Genomic DNA, 17,532 nt, shown 5'->3' on the forward strand with positions numbered 1-17,532 from the left:
AAGAGCGTATCAAAACCAATAAACAAATCCACCCGTGATAACAAGAGCTAAAAACTATACTAATATAAACATAAAAATCAGAAACAAGTCAGTCACTGACAGCCAACCCCAAGTCTACAGTTGCTCCCAAAGTCCACTGGCTCAATTTTGGGTTGATTTGTTGTCTATTGAGTTATTCCACAGATGCAGGGTACCTCAAGTTGCTTGTGGGGATTTAATCCGCTGCTCCTGAGGCTGCACAGAGAAATTTCCCTTTCTCTTCTTTGTTTGCACAGCTCCTGGGGTTCAGCTTTGGTTTTGACCCCACTCTGCATGTAGATTGCCCTCAGGCATCTGTTCCCGCCCAGACAGGAGAGGCTTAAACAGCAGCTGATTAGGGGGCTCTGGCTCACTCATGCCATGGGGAGGGAAGGGTACGGATGTGGGGCCAGCCTGCGGCGGCAGAGGCTGGCATGACTTTGCAACAGCCTGAGGTGCACCGTGTGTTCTCCCGGGAAATTTGTCCCTGGATCACGGGACCCTGGCAGTGGCGGGCTGCACAGGCTCCCAGAAGGGGCAGTGTGGATGGTGACCTGTTTGCACACAGGCATTTTGGTGGCCGAAGCAGCAGCCTTAGCATCTCATGCCCGTCTCTGATGCCCGAGCTGATAGCTATGGCTCACGCCCATCTCTGAAGCTCATTTAGGCCATGCTCTTCCTTCTGTGGGCATACAGGGAATGAATCCCCTCTCCTCGCACACCCAGAAACAATGATCTCTTCCCTCTTAGGCAGGTCCAGACTTTTCCCCGGACTCCCTCCCAGCTAGCCGTGGCGCACTAGCCCCTTCAGGCTGTGTTCACGCCGCCAACCCCAGTCCTCTCCCTGCGATCTGACCGAAGCCTGAGCCTCAGCTCCCAGCCCCCGTCCGCCCCAGCGGGTGAGCAGACAAGCCTCTCCGGGTGGTGAGTGCCGGTCGGCACCGATCCTCTGTGCGGGAATCTCTCCGCTTTGCCCCTCGCGCTCCTGTTGCTGTGCTCTCTTCTGTGGTGCCGAAGCTTCCCCCCTCTGCCACCCGCAGTCTCCGCCCGCGAAGGACCTTCCTAGTGTGTGGAAACCTTTCCTCCTCCACGGCTCCCTCCCACTGGTGCAGGTCCCATCTCTATCCTTTTGTCTCTGTTTTTTCTATTTTTCTTTTGCCCTACCCAGGTACGTGGGGAGTTTCTTGCCTTTTGGGAGGTCTGAGGTCTTCTGCCAGCATTCAGTAGGTGTTCTGTAGGAGTTGTTCCACATGTAGATGTATTTCTGATGTATTTGTGGGGAGGAAGGTGATCTCCACGTCTTACTCCTCCACCATCTTGAAGGTCTCCTAACTGCTTCTTAATGGGTCCAGTCTGCTTTAAGTCATTTTTGCCTTAAAGTCACATGTACTGTGTCCAGATCATCTCAACACCACAGTGCTCTCTCAGGGCTGCCTCCTTGAAGTAGCACCCACTGTGGAAACTGGGCAAAATGCACATCCCAAAGATGATCGAGGAGGTGAGCAACCTCTGACTGCAGAATCTAGCTTCCTCCCTTTTTTTTTTATTTTGTAACCCTTTAAAGTACACCAGCCAGCATCCTAGCAATTGCCAAATCTGTATATATGTAAGTGTGTGTGTGATTTACCTGCATGTGAATACCGTGACAATGACATCATACTTAACCATTACTATCCTCCATGAGCTATATTTACAGAGAAAATTAAGCAGAAACCTGATTTTTATAAATAATCTATTTTTCTTTTTTTTCAGTGCAGGGGTTTTTGAGAGTTGCTATGTGATCACACACTTGTAGCTTTATTCCTCAGATTGTAATGCTGAAACCACGCTGTCCTTAACGCTTGCACTGTCTTATTCAGAAAGAGCATTTTAATTAAAGGGCCACTGGTGGCAATGGTGGGGTGGGGCCTGGGGAGGACAGTGGATTTTAGAATGTCCCATAGCCACAAACACATCATGCTATTTAAGTTGTATCTTTAACCATTGCAGTTTGCAATCATCAAAATGAAAAAGAAGGCAGAAGAGGGGAAAATGACATCTTTTAAAAAAGAGTGAAGGGATTGATTTTTACATCAGTCACTTGAATGAGTGATTCTCTCCAGAGGGTGCAGGGAGGAGGCTCCTCTCTAAATGCTAGGGGTGTCTATGGATTTGAATAATGGATTATGAAGTGCACATACATCACGATTTTCAGATTTCTCCTGCTGCATCAGGACACCTTGTCCAAAGCACCAGGAAGAAAGCTATTCTTTACCTTGGAAACACTGTGACAGGGGACCCAAATCATGACATTGCAATAGCCTGCTGAATCAGGACACCTTGTCCAAAGCACCAGGAAGAAAGCTATTCTTTACCTTGGAAACACTGTGACAGGGGACCCAAATCATGACATTGCAATAGAGGGGAAGTCCCCAAAGACCCGTGTGTATGAGGCTGAGCTGGAATGATCAGAGGCAGTTAGCTATAGGTGGATGGGTCTCTGAGCTCTTTACTGATTGTCATTTTCTTTCCATTAGGGCGGGCATGTGTGGGGAAAAGGGACTGCAAATTCCGAATGCTTTAGGGAGAACAGGTTGTCGAGGGTGGGGACGGGGGAGAGATTCTAAATATTTTCTGACTAGAGTGTCTGATGGTACTGTCCTTTGAGACCCCCATGCTGCCAGCCTATTACTCATTTCCAGAGTGAATTATCACTTTCATAAAACGTCCAAAGTTTATATGACATCTGAATTGAAGCCTAAGAATCACTTGTAAAAAACTGATGCTGTTCAGACTAAAGAATTGGAAATTGTGTTAAAATCCACCCCTATATCTTAGGAAAGGATCATATATTAAAAAGCAGGCTACAGGAGCTAATGTAAACAATCCAGACCTTCAACACTTTCTCTGAAGGGAAAATTTTTTTTAACCTTGAAAGATTAGGGGGAAAGCTGTAAGAAAGGGTCAGCTGCTTGGAAAGAAGAGGGTACACTTTTGAGTGGAAAGGGGAGTATACCGAGTCATTTTTCTGGTCAATGAACACCACCAAACAGTTGTAGGGATGGAGGCAACCATCTTCCATCTCTTTCAGAACAAAAAACTGAGTGAACAGTCACATGTGAGGCTATGTAAACAGGACACTTCTGATCCCAGGATTTAACAAAGACAGTGCCAGGAAAATGAGTCACTCAAGCATCACCACAAAAGCCAAGGCTGAGGTTGGGGCTGAGTCATTTGAGAATCAGATCTAAATTCACGTCCCTGCCTCTTTGTCCAGCTCCCCTGTATGGCGCAGGTGAAATGGACTCCCAGCTGTGTCTCCTATGAACATTGGCTGTGTGGATAAATAAGTCAGAAAATCTAGGGTTTTTGAAAAGAGTTTTCTTAACTGTAATTTTTCTCACTGAATTAGCCAAGTCAGCCTCTCTGCCCTCCTTTTCTTTCTCCAGAGCTATCCAGACTGGTGTTTAGATTAGGGAGAAACTATACCCAAAACGATGGTTAACACACTCTGAGGAGTCCTCAATAATTAATGCATAGAATTATCCACATGCCCATCTGGCCAAATCACTACTATTGGGTAAATAACAATTTGTGTACACAGAACATCTTTCCTCTGCCTCCTAAAGCAAGTCCTTGGTTTCCGGAAGAGCTCTCTGTCTGCCATGTTTAATGCTGGCATAGTGGGCCAACAGGCCTAAAACAACTCACTGCCTAAGACATAATCACTGCTCTCAGAGAACTAATCATCTTTTCAGTAAGATAAATTATGTAAGCATATAACTTTCAATGATAACCTAACAATAAAATAAAAGAATTTTGAGAGGATCAGGGTAAGTATATAGACAAAGTTATAGGAGTCTCAACAATAAATTTTTTAAATTATGTATCTATATTGTTGGTCAAAGAGTACAAACATCCAGTTACAAGATGAATAAGTTTTGGGGACCTAGTGTACAGCATAGTGATTGTAATTAGTAATACTGTATTACATACTTGAAAGTTGCTATGAGAGTAGATCTTCAATGTTCTGACCACAAAAAGAAATGGTTATTATGTGACATGATGCAGGTATTAGTTAATGCTATGGTGGGAATCATTTTTCAATATTTAAGGATATCAAAACAACACAGACACTTTCAACTTAATGTTATCTGTCAATTATATCTCAATAAAGCTGGAAAGATAAATGAAAAGATGTATATATATATTACATAAATATATATTATATACACACACACACACACACACACACACACACATATATAAGGTATTTGTGTGTGTGTGGAGTCCGAGATGGATTTTAAAACTGCAGTGGGATGATATTGAAGCCCTTCAAAATGAACAACCTGGAAATACTGAGACAGGCAGAAAAGCAGAAGAAAGATAACTCTGTTCGTAATGGAACACAGGTTAGCCTGAAGTGCAAAGAGAATACTGTTTTTGACCTGCAAGTAAGTGCCATGCCAGCCACTTTGAAATGTTTCTTTAACCCCCGCAGTTCTTCGAAAAGCTAGTACTGAGCCACTCTCTAGAATGGCCAAGCTTACACATGAGTAGAGGAGTCAGGATTTGTAACCAACTTTTTCCTGACTTCAAAGTTTGTGCTGTTTACATTTCACATGTTAGGTTAAGGCAGATACATTTAGAAACTGGCAGCTTCTACTTTTCCAATGTCTCAAATCATGTAATAATGTCAAATAGGCAAAAGATTTGCATGTTATTAGAGAATTTCTACGTGCATAGGATTAAAACATATAAACTATCCCAAACTTCAGCTTTTAGCAACAATTCTTCATTCACGTGTTTTCATTTTTTCTCATGTCTCATTTCCATTGAGCACAGTAAGTGTCAACCAGCTTGAGTTCAATGAGGGTTTGAGGCTAAAGACTTACCTGTTTCCCAAAACCTAATGATTTTCACCTTTGTCTCAATTTTACTAAGTTAAGGAAACCTACTTTTTTATCACTGGCCTGAAGTTCATCCTTCTTTTTTTATTTTATATTTTTAATTTAAGGGAAAGATATAAATAAAGCATTTAAATAGTTGTAAGCACTGTTGACAAAGATGGTGGCACTGATCAAAGTATTTTGTTGGCTAGAAGAAAAACACCTGCCTCTAAGGTATCAAATGTTCACTTGGGTGTTGAACTGTAGAAATCCCAAATCCTAGGGCAGAAAGAAGCTTCAGGTTGTCAAATAATGTACATGTGAAAAAGGAGGAATTGTAGAGCCAGTTCTAAGCATGCCAGTGTTACTTATCATAAAATGGGTCCATGCATTTTTAATGATCTGGAAATGTGGAGAATACTCTTTTCTCTTTTAAAGTACAATAATTTTGTATTAATTTACTCATATACATAAGGCATTCTGTTGAGAATATAATCATAAGCACACAAAAAAACCCTTTAAGTCCTCATCTAAACCAAAGTTTGAAAAGTATATTTATGTTATATTTGACATATGACATTTGATGCATATATCAATCAACAGACTTATTATATTTTTGTAGATTTGGTGTGACATTTAAATTGTAATTTCTTGGTAGCCTGTAGGGGACTTATATCTCTCCTAGAGCAATAACCTTATAGGAGCAAGTTCCCTTGAGATGGTTGAGTTGGAATAAGTAGAATTTCTTACAGTCTATAGAAATGAATCTAAAGAAATACGTATCTTTAGTTTTGTTATGGATAAAATGAACTAGCATTCACAATAAGAAAAATGATCAAATTTATCAGCTGAAATGCGTTTTCATTTATATTCTGAAGAATATTTACTATCAATAATGATTACTTAAGGTCAGGGATACCTATCTATGTACCTCCCTACCTCTTTATCATATTTCCAGAGGGGTATAGTTTTAGATGTATATATATATATATATATATATTAAGGCTAAAATATTTGGTATTAATAATTAATGCCAGAAGCCTTCCTAGCCTAATAAAGTAAACATGCACAAGAACTACAACTTTGAACAAAACATCACAATTTTATCAGATATATGTATGTACGTGTGTGTGTATATGTATATATATGTACATATATGTGTGTGTATATATAAAACTATGTGTACACACACACACACATATATATATATAGTTTTAGATGTATATATATATATATATATGCATACACATCTATACATACATATTTATCAGCTATGAATTTTAGTTCACAATCAGAAGATGCAAGAGATTATCGTGCTTCTTTTTTCTCTAAATTAGATTTAATTGCCTCAGAGTTTTCACCAGTGAAATACAGGAATTTCAATTTGAGTAATTTGGGGGCTCTCTATCTACCTACAGGGATTGAAGTATGGAGAAGGCTGCAGTCTTCCATGGAGGTTGTCATTGTTAAAATTGCTCCTATGGCCACATGATGCTGTTCTCAATGGCCAGTCCTAGCCATCTGGCTCGTTAAAACTACTGCTCTATGCTGGCTCTGATGTGACCCTTAAAGAAATGCCCCTATTAACTTGATGTCCCACAGCTGTTCCCTTATCTGGGGTCTCAGACATGCCACCAGTCTCAGCTACCCCATCATCTGTCTCCCCCCAATCTAGGGAGGAGTTAAAATTTTCTTGATAGGATGGAAGCTTCCACCTCCCCTATTCAAAGTGCTTCCTCTGTCACCCCTAATCTTCCCCCTCCTTAGCCTTTTGAAACATATTAGCTTCCCCTGTTATATATGGAACTTTCATGCTGTATAATTTGAAGGTTTATTTCTCACTAACCTATTCTGAAAAATGTTGGAGGCTGTTTACTCCATTCAACAATGTCATACTAGTTATGAATATGCATTAGGTCACCGTGCATCTGATCAGGTAATGCTTAAAGGTCTGATGTCCAAATTTTATTTTAAACTATGTTTAAGCAGGCAAATAATTAACTCCAACCATTTGCCTTTCATCTTTCCCTTCCCTCAACTCCCTGGACAAAGAAACCAGGAGCTAGACAAGCTGACCTGATATGTTATTAAAATGACTGCCTCTGCCATTGAGTTGTCCAGATAATTAATTTAAAAATCAAGCTGCATGGTGTCAGGTAGACATATCCTTTTTCAAAGATCGTTTGATCCTGGATACTGGGCATCTCAAAAACTTACAGTAGAAAAAAAGAACCCTAGTTGTTAAAATAGCCTTGTATAGTCGCTATAAACAGAATTTTTTAACACCAAACTATACAGTGAGTACGGTGTTTAAATCCACAAAGAAGCTTTAAATAGAGTATTTCAGTAATACAACATCTTGTGTTTTCATATTTCCCATCATATTCAAAAATATTCTTCAACATAAAGAAAAAGTACAATATATTTGCATAGAAGGAATTGAGTTGAAAACGCCAGAGACTATAAAGAAACTGGAATAATAAAATACAGTACTTTCTGTATATTCTAAAAGTGAGTGTTTATACCTATAACTTATTATATACAGAATTACTATCAAATTCATGATTAAAAAAAATAAAGTAGCAATGTGCAATGTTTTGTTTAAATCTGGAGTCACAAGGATTAAGCTATGATTATTTTCTTGAAGACATGTAGATGTCAAAGTGATTCATAGTCTTATAGATTATTCTTTCCAGAGAGGAAAAAATCTAAGCAAAGTAATATAAAGTAAAATAAATCTCGTAATCACTGAAAAATTAAGGCCTTGTTTATACATCTAAAGATAAGGAAATCTACTCACTTTTTACAAAAATATCCTGCTTTCTTTAGAATTACTTATCACATGAAAATGATTAGGCATTTTTATTTTTATAATAAAGCTTGCAATTCATCCATGTTACACTTCCTTGAAGAAAAGGAAAGAGAAAAGTGGTTTGTGGGTTGCTTCAGGCAGCATATTCCTTATTCACTCAATAAATATGTATTGTGTTAGTTACTAAGCATATAGCTGAGAATAAGACAGACAGTCTAATCCCTCATACAGTCAAACCCAGGCCATTATTAAATTAATAATGATTATGCTTCAAAGTGCATATAGACACAGTTTTTTGATTTTGAATTAACCAATTGTTTTTCCCAGATGTGCATACTAGGAATATACGAGTACAGAAACATTTTATTTCTAGTAGCAGACTTGGCTTCACCACATATTATATGCACCCTGTTGTCTCTATGGTTTCATTTTTTCCAGGAAAGCTAGAAGGTCCTTTCAAAGATAACTATATAATTCAAATGAGAAAATTCAACAATTGAAAAGGAATATTTTACAGTTAATGATGGGCCTTAGTTTATTTATGATCTACTCCTAGAGGTTGGTACAGAAGAGTAATTCTCTTCTTACACACTCCAATGGTATTATTTTGGAAAAACCATCAATTTGAAATATTTTGAAGATAGAATAGAATTGGAAGTTGTTACAGTAAGCTATTACCACATAACAAACAAAGCCAAACTTAATTGAATAAAACATAAATTATTTTATTATGTTCATATATTCGGTGGGTCAGGAGTTTGGAAAAGGCACAGCATAGATGGCTTATTTCTGCTCAACAATTTCTGAGATCTCGGCTAAGAAGACTCAAAAACTTGAAGTAACTCGAAGGCTAGGACTGGAATCATCTGAGATCTCACTTAATCACAGATTTAGACATTGATGTCAGCTATGGCTGGACCTCACTGGGGGCTGTCACCCAGATCACTTACATGTGGCTTTTCTATGTCATCTTTCTTTCTCGTCACAGCCTGGTGCCTAGGGACTAAAAGTGAGCTTCCAGGGAGAAACCTATCACCCTATATGACTAGTCATGTAGTGTCACTCTCACCATAGACATAGACCTACACAGATTCAAGGGGCCAGAGACGCCATACCTTAATAGGAGAAACATCAGTATCACCATGTAAGAGAAAGAGCTATCTTGTTATGGCCATGTTGGAAAACTCTGTCCACCACAGAGGCAACTAAAAATTTAAGACTTGTAATTATCATCACATGTTTTGTTTATGAACATTATGGCATGCTGGATTCTTTTGCAAGACTGAAGGACTTTAATAATAATAATAATATTAATAAGCATTTAATGTATATTAATATAATGATATATAAATGTAACAAAATAAAAGCAGCAATAACTTTTTTGTATCATGACTGAAAATTTCTCTAAACATGTAAATTTTATGACTCGCTAGTGTATCATAAACCAATTTAGTAGATAGAAATTTAAGGTCTAATGTTTTTAAATAATTGAAATATATGTTAGAATAAAATGGGAAGTATGAGAATGCATTACACATAATCAGATAAGTATTGCTTCAAGAAACTTTTATTTTAATTGTGTGTGTGTGTGTGTGTGTGTGTGTGTGTGTGTGTGTGTGTACCTGGCTGTGAATTAAACGTGTGTCTCTCCAATTTTTAGTCAAAAAAGGTTGAAAGCTACTTCCCAAAGCTATAGTAAGGAACTTCTGGAAAATATTCCAAATTGTGAACAAGAAAAACTAAACAAGATACTTAATTATGTAAGATTGTTGCTTATAAACTGGTTAAATTAGGTTATTTGTCAGTGAAAATTATTTTACTCTTAAAATAGGGTAAGATCCTTGCTTATGCAGAGACAACTGAATGTGTCCATTGTTTGTTCAGGATGCCTTAAGTTTAAATGATAAAACCAAATTTCTGCATACAAAGCCAGAATCTTTGTACTCTTTGTATAAGGAAAGGGGCTGGGGGAAGGATAAAAGCAGATCTTGAAAGTAACTAAAAGTCATTAAAAAACAAGGCTAAAAAGACGGAGAACATAGCTCCTGTTTTATTTTTCTGAAAAGCCATTCCTACCAGATCTCCCATTTTCTGAAATAGTATAGAACATGCTCTATATGAGCATTTATAAATGAGGATCTTATGGTAGATTTTGGCACCTTGGGCCATAAATGAACGCAGTCCAGAGAGTTAAAGATGAGGAACATTGGTGAATGCCACATATAGTTGATAATGTTCCCAATGGACTTTTCCACATGAGAAAAAGTTTTGAAAGTGTGGCCTCAGTATCCTAGGTTGAAATGTGCCAGTTAAGTAGCTGTCCTACAATTAGAAGAAATGTCCAATAAACTGGAAATGCATGACTTTGAAAGATTGGAGAGTTGGTCTTTGCAAATATGAGATCAATTCTACACTAGATCCAACTGACACAGTGATATCTGTAAAAGGTAAATATGAATTAGCTAATGAGGATCATTCATTCATGCCTTTAGGTTTATCAGATATATACTGACTGCCTACTACATGCCAGTCACCATGCCAGACCTAGGGTTTGCCATAATAAGCACAACAGGTAAGTTCCTTGCTCTCATGAAGTTTGCACTGAAAGTTCAATTGTAGAGAATGACTGTGAGAAGTGATTCACCTATAGTATTTCACATGTGTTTTTTTCTTTATCTCTTTACGCAAATAAATTTTCCTATCCCCATATATTTTCTATCAAGGCAGTCACCAAAAGTTACCACGAGCAACACTGCAGATATAACAGGTTAAGAAGTTTTAAAAATACCTTTTTGCTTTGTTTTCATGTTAAAAAGTATGAAATAGTTTAAGTGAAATCAATCATCATCAGCAAAATAATGGTTAACCCTATGGACCAGAAATCTTAGCCAAAGCAGGTTTCCATAGTCTTTGACTCTAAGTCACTATTATAAAACCACAAACATTAAAAGTCTCTAGGCCTTATTTTCTTCACTAAGGTCAAGTATCTTTTATTACCATTTAAAATAGTTGGCCTTGTTTTGTTTTGTTTTCTCCTTGAAAGAGGAAGTGTGGGGAAATGAGCAAGTGTCTCTTAGCCATGTTTAAACTGATTATATAATTTGTCTCAGGGGTATCTTTGATAGAATTTTGTTAAAAAGAAAGTAGTCCTTTTCCTTATTAAGAATGAATTGCTTTTAGAGTTTGTGTCCAAAATGTGTGTGTGTGTGTGTGTGTGTGTGTGTGTGTGTGTGCACGCGCAGCACGTGTGTGAGCGGGTAGCAGGGCGGGGCAGGAGGGGAGAGGACAGAGATAAATTCATTTATTCTTCTTGTGCTTTAATTTTGAATCTGATCTTGCTAATATTACCATTCTTTCAGAGAAAAAAAAAAGACAATTAGTACCAATCCTTAAATACTTATGACTGAAAGTCATGTTCAGTTAACCAATAGTTCACCCTCACTGAGCTCAAACACATCTATAGGATGGTTAATGAACAGGGTGATCTCACTTCCCAGTTTGCCTAGAAGAACTCCAATTTACACATCAGTATTCCCAGAGTAATTATTAATTGTGTTTCTTTTAGCTCTCAAACCTGTCTTCATTCGGACAATAAATTCTGTGGTTGCCTTACTAGAGAGGGGCTGTAAAAAAAATAAGTTCTATTTGATTTTAGCTTTTGTATAAAATAGAAGAAATTGCTGATATCCACAGAATAATCGTTGGTACCTGAATCTTAATCTGGAAAAGTATTTCCTAAGTAGAAAACCTAGACTGAAGCCTCAACCTTCCTGATAACGAGGTACGTTTATTTTGGTGAAAGCCAGTAACTTTGAGAGGAGAATCATTTGAAGCCATACTTTGGGGATTGTTAGTGCCATGTGGATCAATCTGATAATACAGTTCATATACCATGCCTACCCCCAGACAAAATAAAACAAAACCAAAAGTGACACTGCTGAATCGGAAAATCTTCCCAGTCACATTATGTGGCAGAATGATGAGATGGTTATGGTCGAGGTTTCAGGACCGGGATTTAGTCCTTACATCGCCCCTGACCGGAAGTGGGGGTGGGTAACCTTGGAAAATCACTCATCCCTTTGGGCTTCAAATTCAGCATCTATTAACTGAAGAGGTTGGAGTCCATCTGGAGTTTTCAAACTTTAGCGTTTGTGGGTTTGTGTGCGTGGGGGGCGGGAGGGGGGAGGGGCGGTAGGGAGAGATGCCAATCAGAATATCCAGAAGCTGTTTCTTTTCATTGTATCGCAGGGGGAAAAAAAAATAAGAAAAAAAAAATGTAGATACAAGTGAACTACTTAGGTTGAAAGGGAAACAGAAGGCCCTGAGGCTCTGTTAATTGGACTTCCTCTTACCTCCTGTAGTAACTTGTGAAAGCTCTGAGGAACATATATTTCTTTTTAAAAAATGCTAGAAAAGATCATGGCTAAGGTGCTTTCTTCATCAAAAATTCATAAGCATGGAGATTTCATTCCATGTTGGCACCTCTAAGGTCTCTTGCTGTGTTATTCAGGTATCATCAAGACCTCAATAGCTACTCATAATTTCAAAACAGTAGTTAGAAATTAGCAACGCTACAGTGATTAGTAATAATGAGGCATTGTGTTTATCTAGCACTGGAAGCTATTTCTTATATGGAATCTCTTTTTTGCAACCCAGAGCAACCATGGATGGTTGACAGAGAAAAAATGGTTATTTCTGCTTTACTAACAAGGAAACTGAACTTAAAAAATATTAAGAGGGGCTTCCCTGGTGATGCAGTGGTTGGGAGTCCGCCTGCCGATGCAGGGGACACGTGTCCGTGCCCCGGTCCGGGAGGATCCCACATGCCTTGGAGCGGCTGGGCCCGTGGGGCGTGGCCGCTGAGCCTGCGCGTCTGGAACCTGTGCTTCGCAACGGGAGAGGCCACAACAGTGAGAGGCCCGCGTACCGCAAAAAAATAAAAATAAAATAAATAAAAAATAAGAAGTATGTGCACAGACAGACAACTTTTAAGAGATGAATGTAATTCATATTGCTTCTCTATCAAACGTGCCCCATTTCATATTCAAAATGATAAAAGAATGAATGTGATTATTTTATTTATAGACCTTAAAGATGGAGACTTAAATATCTTATTGTTTAGAAACAGGATGAGCTTCCTAAACCACAAAATTGGTGGCAAAGAAGAAAATTCATTAAGACAATTTTACGAAAGATAAAGTAACAAGTAACAGTAGTAATGGCAAGTGGTTACTCACTGTGTTTGTTGCATCTTCAAAGTTCCTGCCTCTATGGAAATAGAATTCAGCAAAGGAAGTGCTATCATACTCCTTTGGTAGGCTGGTGAATATGGAAGAAAACAGAGGCAGAATTAATGCTAAAGTGGAAAAAGCAATGCATTTGAGGTCAGAAAGCCTAGGTATGTTTTGCACAAAGTAGCCTTATACTTTGGGGGAAATATTTCTCCATTTATCTAAGTCTTAATTTCCTTATTTCCAAACCCAGAGAGTGTTGGACTTAATCATTTTTAATTGCCTTTTAGCACAAATATTTTCTCATTTTAGAGTCCCCTTTAAGTTGATATGACCATTGATATAACTTGGGAGATCCAGGGGGAAAAAGCCAAGAAGTTTCACCCATACTATAGACTCACCTATTTGGGGGGAGAAAAAAAAGAATCCATTTCCTTGCTAGTAATGTCAGTTATCTCCATGGCAAGATTGAGATGCATGTTTTATCTGTCAGGAAATCCTGCCCATCCTTCATTATACTTATGCCTGTCAGGACTCTTGGAGGCAAATGACAGAAAGCCCAACTCAAACCAAAGTAATGAATAAAGGAAACCTATTGGCTTATACAAGCAAAAATGCCAAAGGTAGATAAGACTTGAGGTGGAAACTCAAAAGGTGTCATAAGGACATAGTCTCCATTTTTTACTCTGCTTGCATTTATTTGCAGGTTCCTCAGGGTGTTTACATGGCTGCCAAAATCTTCAGGCATGAGTCATGCCACATCCAGATTCTCCAGAATCTTTCCAGTATCTCCAATACAGTTCCCCGAATTCACCTAGATTGGAACATTTTGGCTTTATCCGCTAATCCTTTTAATCAACCATTCTCACCTGGGGGATGAAGCACCCTAACTGGCTAGGCTGACTAAGGAAGCAAATATTAATTCCCATGGACTTGACTGTTACTTACCTAGCATGTGTCAGTTTCTCAAACTGACTTAAAATCGCCACAGCCACCTGCATAGCACTCTCCATAAATAAAGCACTTTTCTGCTTCATTTTTCTCCATAGCACCTATCACCACCTGATGTACTTATTTTTACTTTCTTATCTGTTTATCGTCTACTCCACTTCAACTAGAACGTAAGCTGCATGAGAGGAGGGATTTTTTTTATCTCCTTACCTAGAAAAGAGCATGACATTTAAAATGGGCTTATTAATGAATATTCCTGTAAGAAACATATGTTATTACTCACCTAATGTAGATAAGGAAAGGAAACTAAGGCACAGAAATGTAAAAGTGTCCAAAACCATATCTCTGTTAAGTAGCTGAGCTGGAATTCGCACCATGAAGTCTGTCTAAGAGATCACACACTTAGTCATTATACCAGTTGGCAGGAGACCGTTTTTTATGTTATAACCACCATTTGGTAGCATTCTGAAATTATCAGTGACTTATGGACTGTTGACCTCAGGTTTCCACACTAAAATGAGGTCCTAACACGGAGGGTTATATCATTTTGATAAAAGAACAATCCAACTTCCCTGAAAATTTGTTCAAATACTAACTCCATTTGCACATCCAAGTTCGAAGTGAATATTTAAGCCAAATCAGTATCATTAACTTTCACTTGATTGAGCTCAAACACCCCTAGGTAACTTTCTCAAACTTCTCCCATTCATAGATGACACAGCTGGGTACAAATTAGTCTCTAAAAATACTTTCACACAACCAGCTTGTTTTCTAGTCACTGTCTGCTTATGTGATGCTCATTCCATCTGTCAATAGATGTGAGTCACACATTCGACCTTTCAGCTTCACTTGCGCACATAAATTTCTTCCAATTTCCTGTGAAACAAACACTTTTAACTCTTTAGGGTATTGTAATTTGTACACAGGTCATTCAGGGATGATTCAAACAACAAAATAAGCCCTCCACTTTGTGACAAATTTACCTTGAGCCCTTTTTTGCAGGAATAGATTTTTCTTTTACTGTTTGACTAATAAATGTAGGTCTCTGTATAGAGACAGATATACATATATAACTGTATTTGTATACATTTCTATATACCTGTAACCAAAGGTTCCAGTGGCTTTCCATGATGTAGGATAACTAAACGCAAAACAGTTTTAAAGGAGGCACGTGTCCCCACTCACAAATTCCTGCTAACCCTCCCTTGGTCTATGTAGTCTTTTCTCTCCTAATTCATGCTAAAGAAGACTTGAACTTTCAATGAGAAAGCAAAATTGTTCCCTCTCAAATGTTTACCTGTGATCATGACTGTTTTATCAAATCTGTCTAATCTTCCTTTTATTCTGATAACATACAATAAATAATCTAAGTTAGAAAGATATGCTGGAAGAAACACATCTCAATTTTGAGAAATTTTATTTGACTGAGTTTAAGTGAAAACTAGTTCCATGATGTAACAAAACCCACAAAACTCTCCCCAAACCCTTTTATGATAAACAGCACAAAATAACTGAATAACAAAAAGGATGGAATTGACAACGGTAGCAATAAAACAAACAAAACAAACAAACAAAAAAAGTGTTCTTATCTCAAAAGCTATTCTTACCCTGGACAAAAGAATAACAGGGGCTTCCCTGGTGGTGCAGTGGTTAAGAATCCACCTGCCAATGCAGGGGTACACAGGTTCGAGCCCTGGTCTGGGAAGATCCCCCATACCAAGGAGCAACTAAGCCTGTGAGCCACAACTCCTGAGCCCACACGCCTAGAGCCCGTGATCCACAAGACAAGCCCGTGCTCTCACCGCAATGAGAAGCCCGCACACCGCAACAAACAGTAGCCCCCACTCACTGCAACCAGAGAAAGCCCACGTGCAGCAGTGAAGACCCAATGCAGCAAAAAATAAATAAATACATTTATTTAAAAAAAAAAAAAAGAGGAAAAACAAAACCTTTTTCTTCTGTTTCCTCCTTAGTTACCAATCCCAGAGTGGCTGGAGCCATAGCGGGCTGTGGAAGGGAGCTGTACCTGCAAAGCTCCAAGAAAACGGAAAGGAGGTATTCTTTCTAGTTTTGTGCCAAAATTTTAAAGACCATCCCAACGTGTCCATTTCTGTTTTACTTTGTGTCTTCCCTTCCCTGTTCCTTGACAAATCTATTATCCTCAATAAAATTTTCCAACTGTATTTCCTATATTGTGGATACAGGTCTAGGACCATAGTTACTCAGAAGAAGGTCTATGATTATTAGTAATATAATCAAAACACCTCACCTGAGACGCAAGAAGGTGATGGGGCTTCCCCTGGTCACACACTCTGGATGTAGAAGCCAGAGATCCTGATTTACCGACCAAGTGTTCATTGGGTCCTGCCACACTGTTCCTTCCACAGCTCTGTTTATGCTGGTAGGAGTGGGTGCTCTGACTCATCCTAGCAAAGAAGATAAACCGCAGTTTATTCTTAGTATAATTCCCAAATCCGGGTGTGATCACCCTTGAAAGTTTTCTTGTGTTATTTTTATGGTTAAGCCTGAAATGTAGGAGAAGGCCAAAGTGGTCAGGAACCTAGGAGCAGCAGATAGCAACTGGGCACAACAACCGCTCAAGGGCTTCTGGAAACATGGGAGTAAGTGGGAAATGGAGGAGATTCTAGTGTGATGAAAACACGGCATCCGTGGAGAATTGGAGACACACCTCATCCCAGCTTCGCTGACCCAGAAGTAAGGAAACAGAGCTCCATATGGCATAACGGAAATAACTCTTTGAAACAAGGCGGATCTGTAATCCAGTCTAACCTCTGTAACTGAATGGTCTTGCACAAATGGCTCAATTTCCTCAACTATGAAATGGAGAGAATGGGGGACAAGTTGGTCATAATAACTATCTTGAATTATTACAAGGATTAAATGACACGGGACACTGTCTGTCTTATTCACCGCTGTATCCATAATTTCTTGGTGTTATCAAAGAATCCCCCCCCAATTCCCTGGGTTTGGCATATAGTGAGAGCTCTCTTTAGGTTAGTTGTTTCTCTCTGCTCTCTCTAAACTTCCTTTTTGCCCAAAAGTAATGGGTCTTCTTCCAATTTTATTCAGATTCATCATCTTGGGAATATGTGACTAGTGAGAAGACTAATCAGTTTATTATTATGGCATGCCTAAGGAATAGAAAATTCTAAATGAAGGGCAAATCTGGAGCACAAACAGTAATGGAGATGTCCAGGAAATAAGAAGAGACATGTAATGTATGACAAGGCAAGCAGTCACAGGGTCTGTTGTTGCAAAGGCCACCTCATTAAAGAAATAGCCATAATATATCCCCAGAGAGCTTTGGCAATACCAAGTTCAGGAAAGCTTGTATTTCACTTAAAGACTAATGAAACTGATTACTAAGACTAAAGTCCCAAACTAAAAAGAAAATATTCTACATATAAAATGCCTGCAGGGCTTCCCTGGTGGCGCAGTGGTTGAGAGTCTGCCTGCTGATGCAGGGGACACGGGTTCATGCCCCGGTCTGGGAGGATCCCACATACCACGGAGCGGCTGGGCCCGTGAGCCATGACCACTGGGCCTGCGCGTCCGGAGCCTGTGCTCTGCAACAGGAGAGGCCACAACAGTGAGATGCCCGCGTACCGCAAAAAAAAAAAAAAAAAAAAAA

This window comes from Lipotes vexillifer, unplaced genomic scaffold (assembly GCF_000442215.2).
Source record: "Lipotes vexillifer unplaced genomic scaffold, Lipotes_vexillifer_v1.1 scaffold5, whole genome shotgun sequence".
Lineage (NCBI taxonomy): Eukaryota > Metazoa > Chordata > Mammalia > Artiodactyla > Lipotidae > Lipotes > Lipotes vexillifer.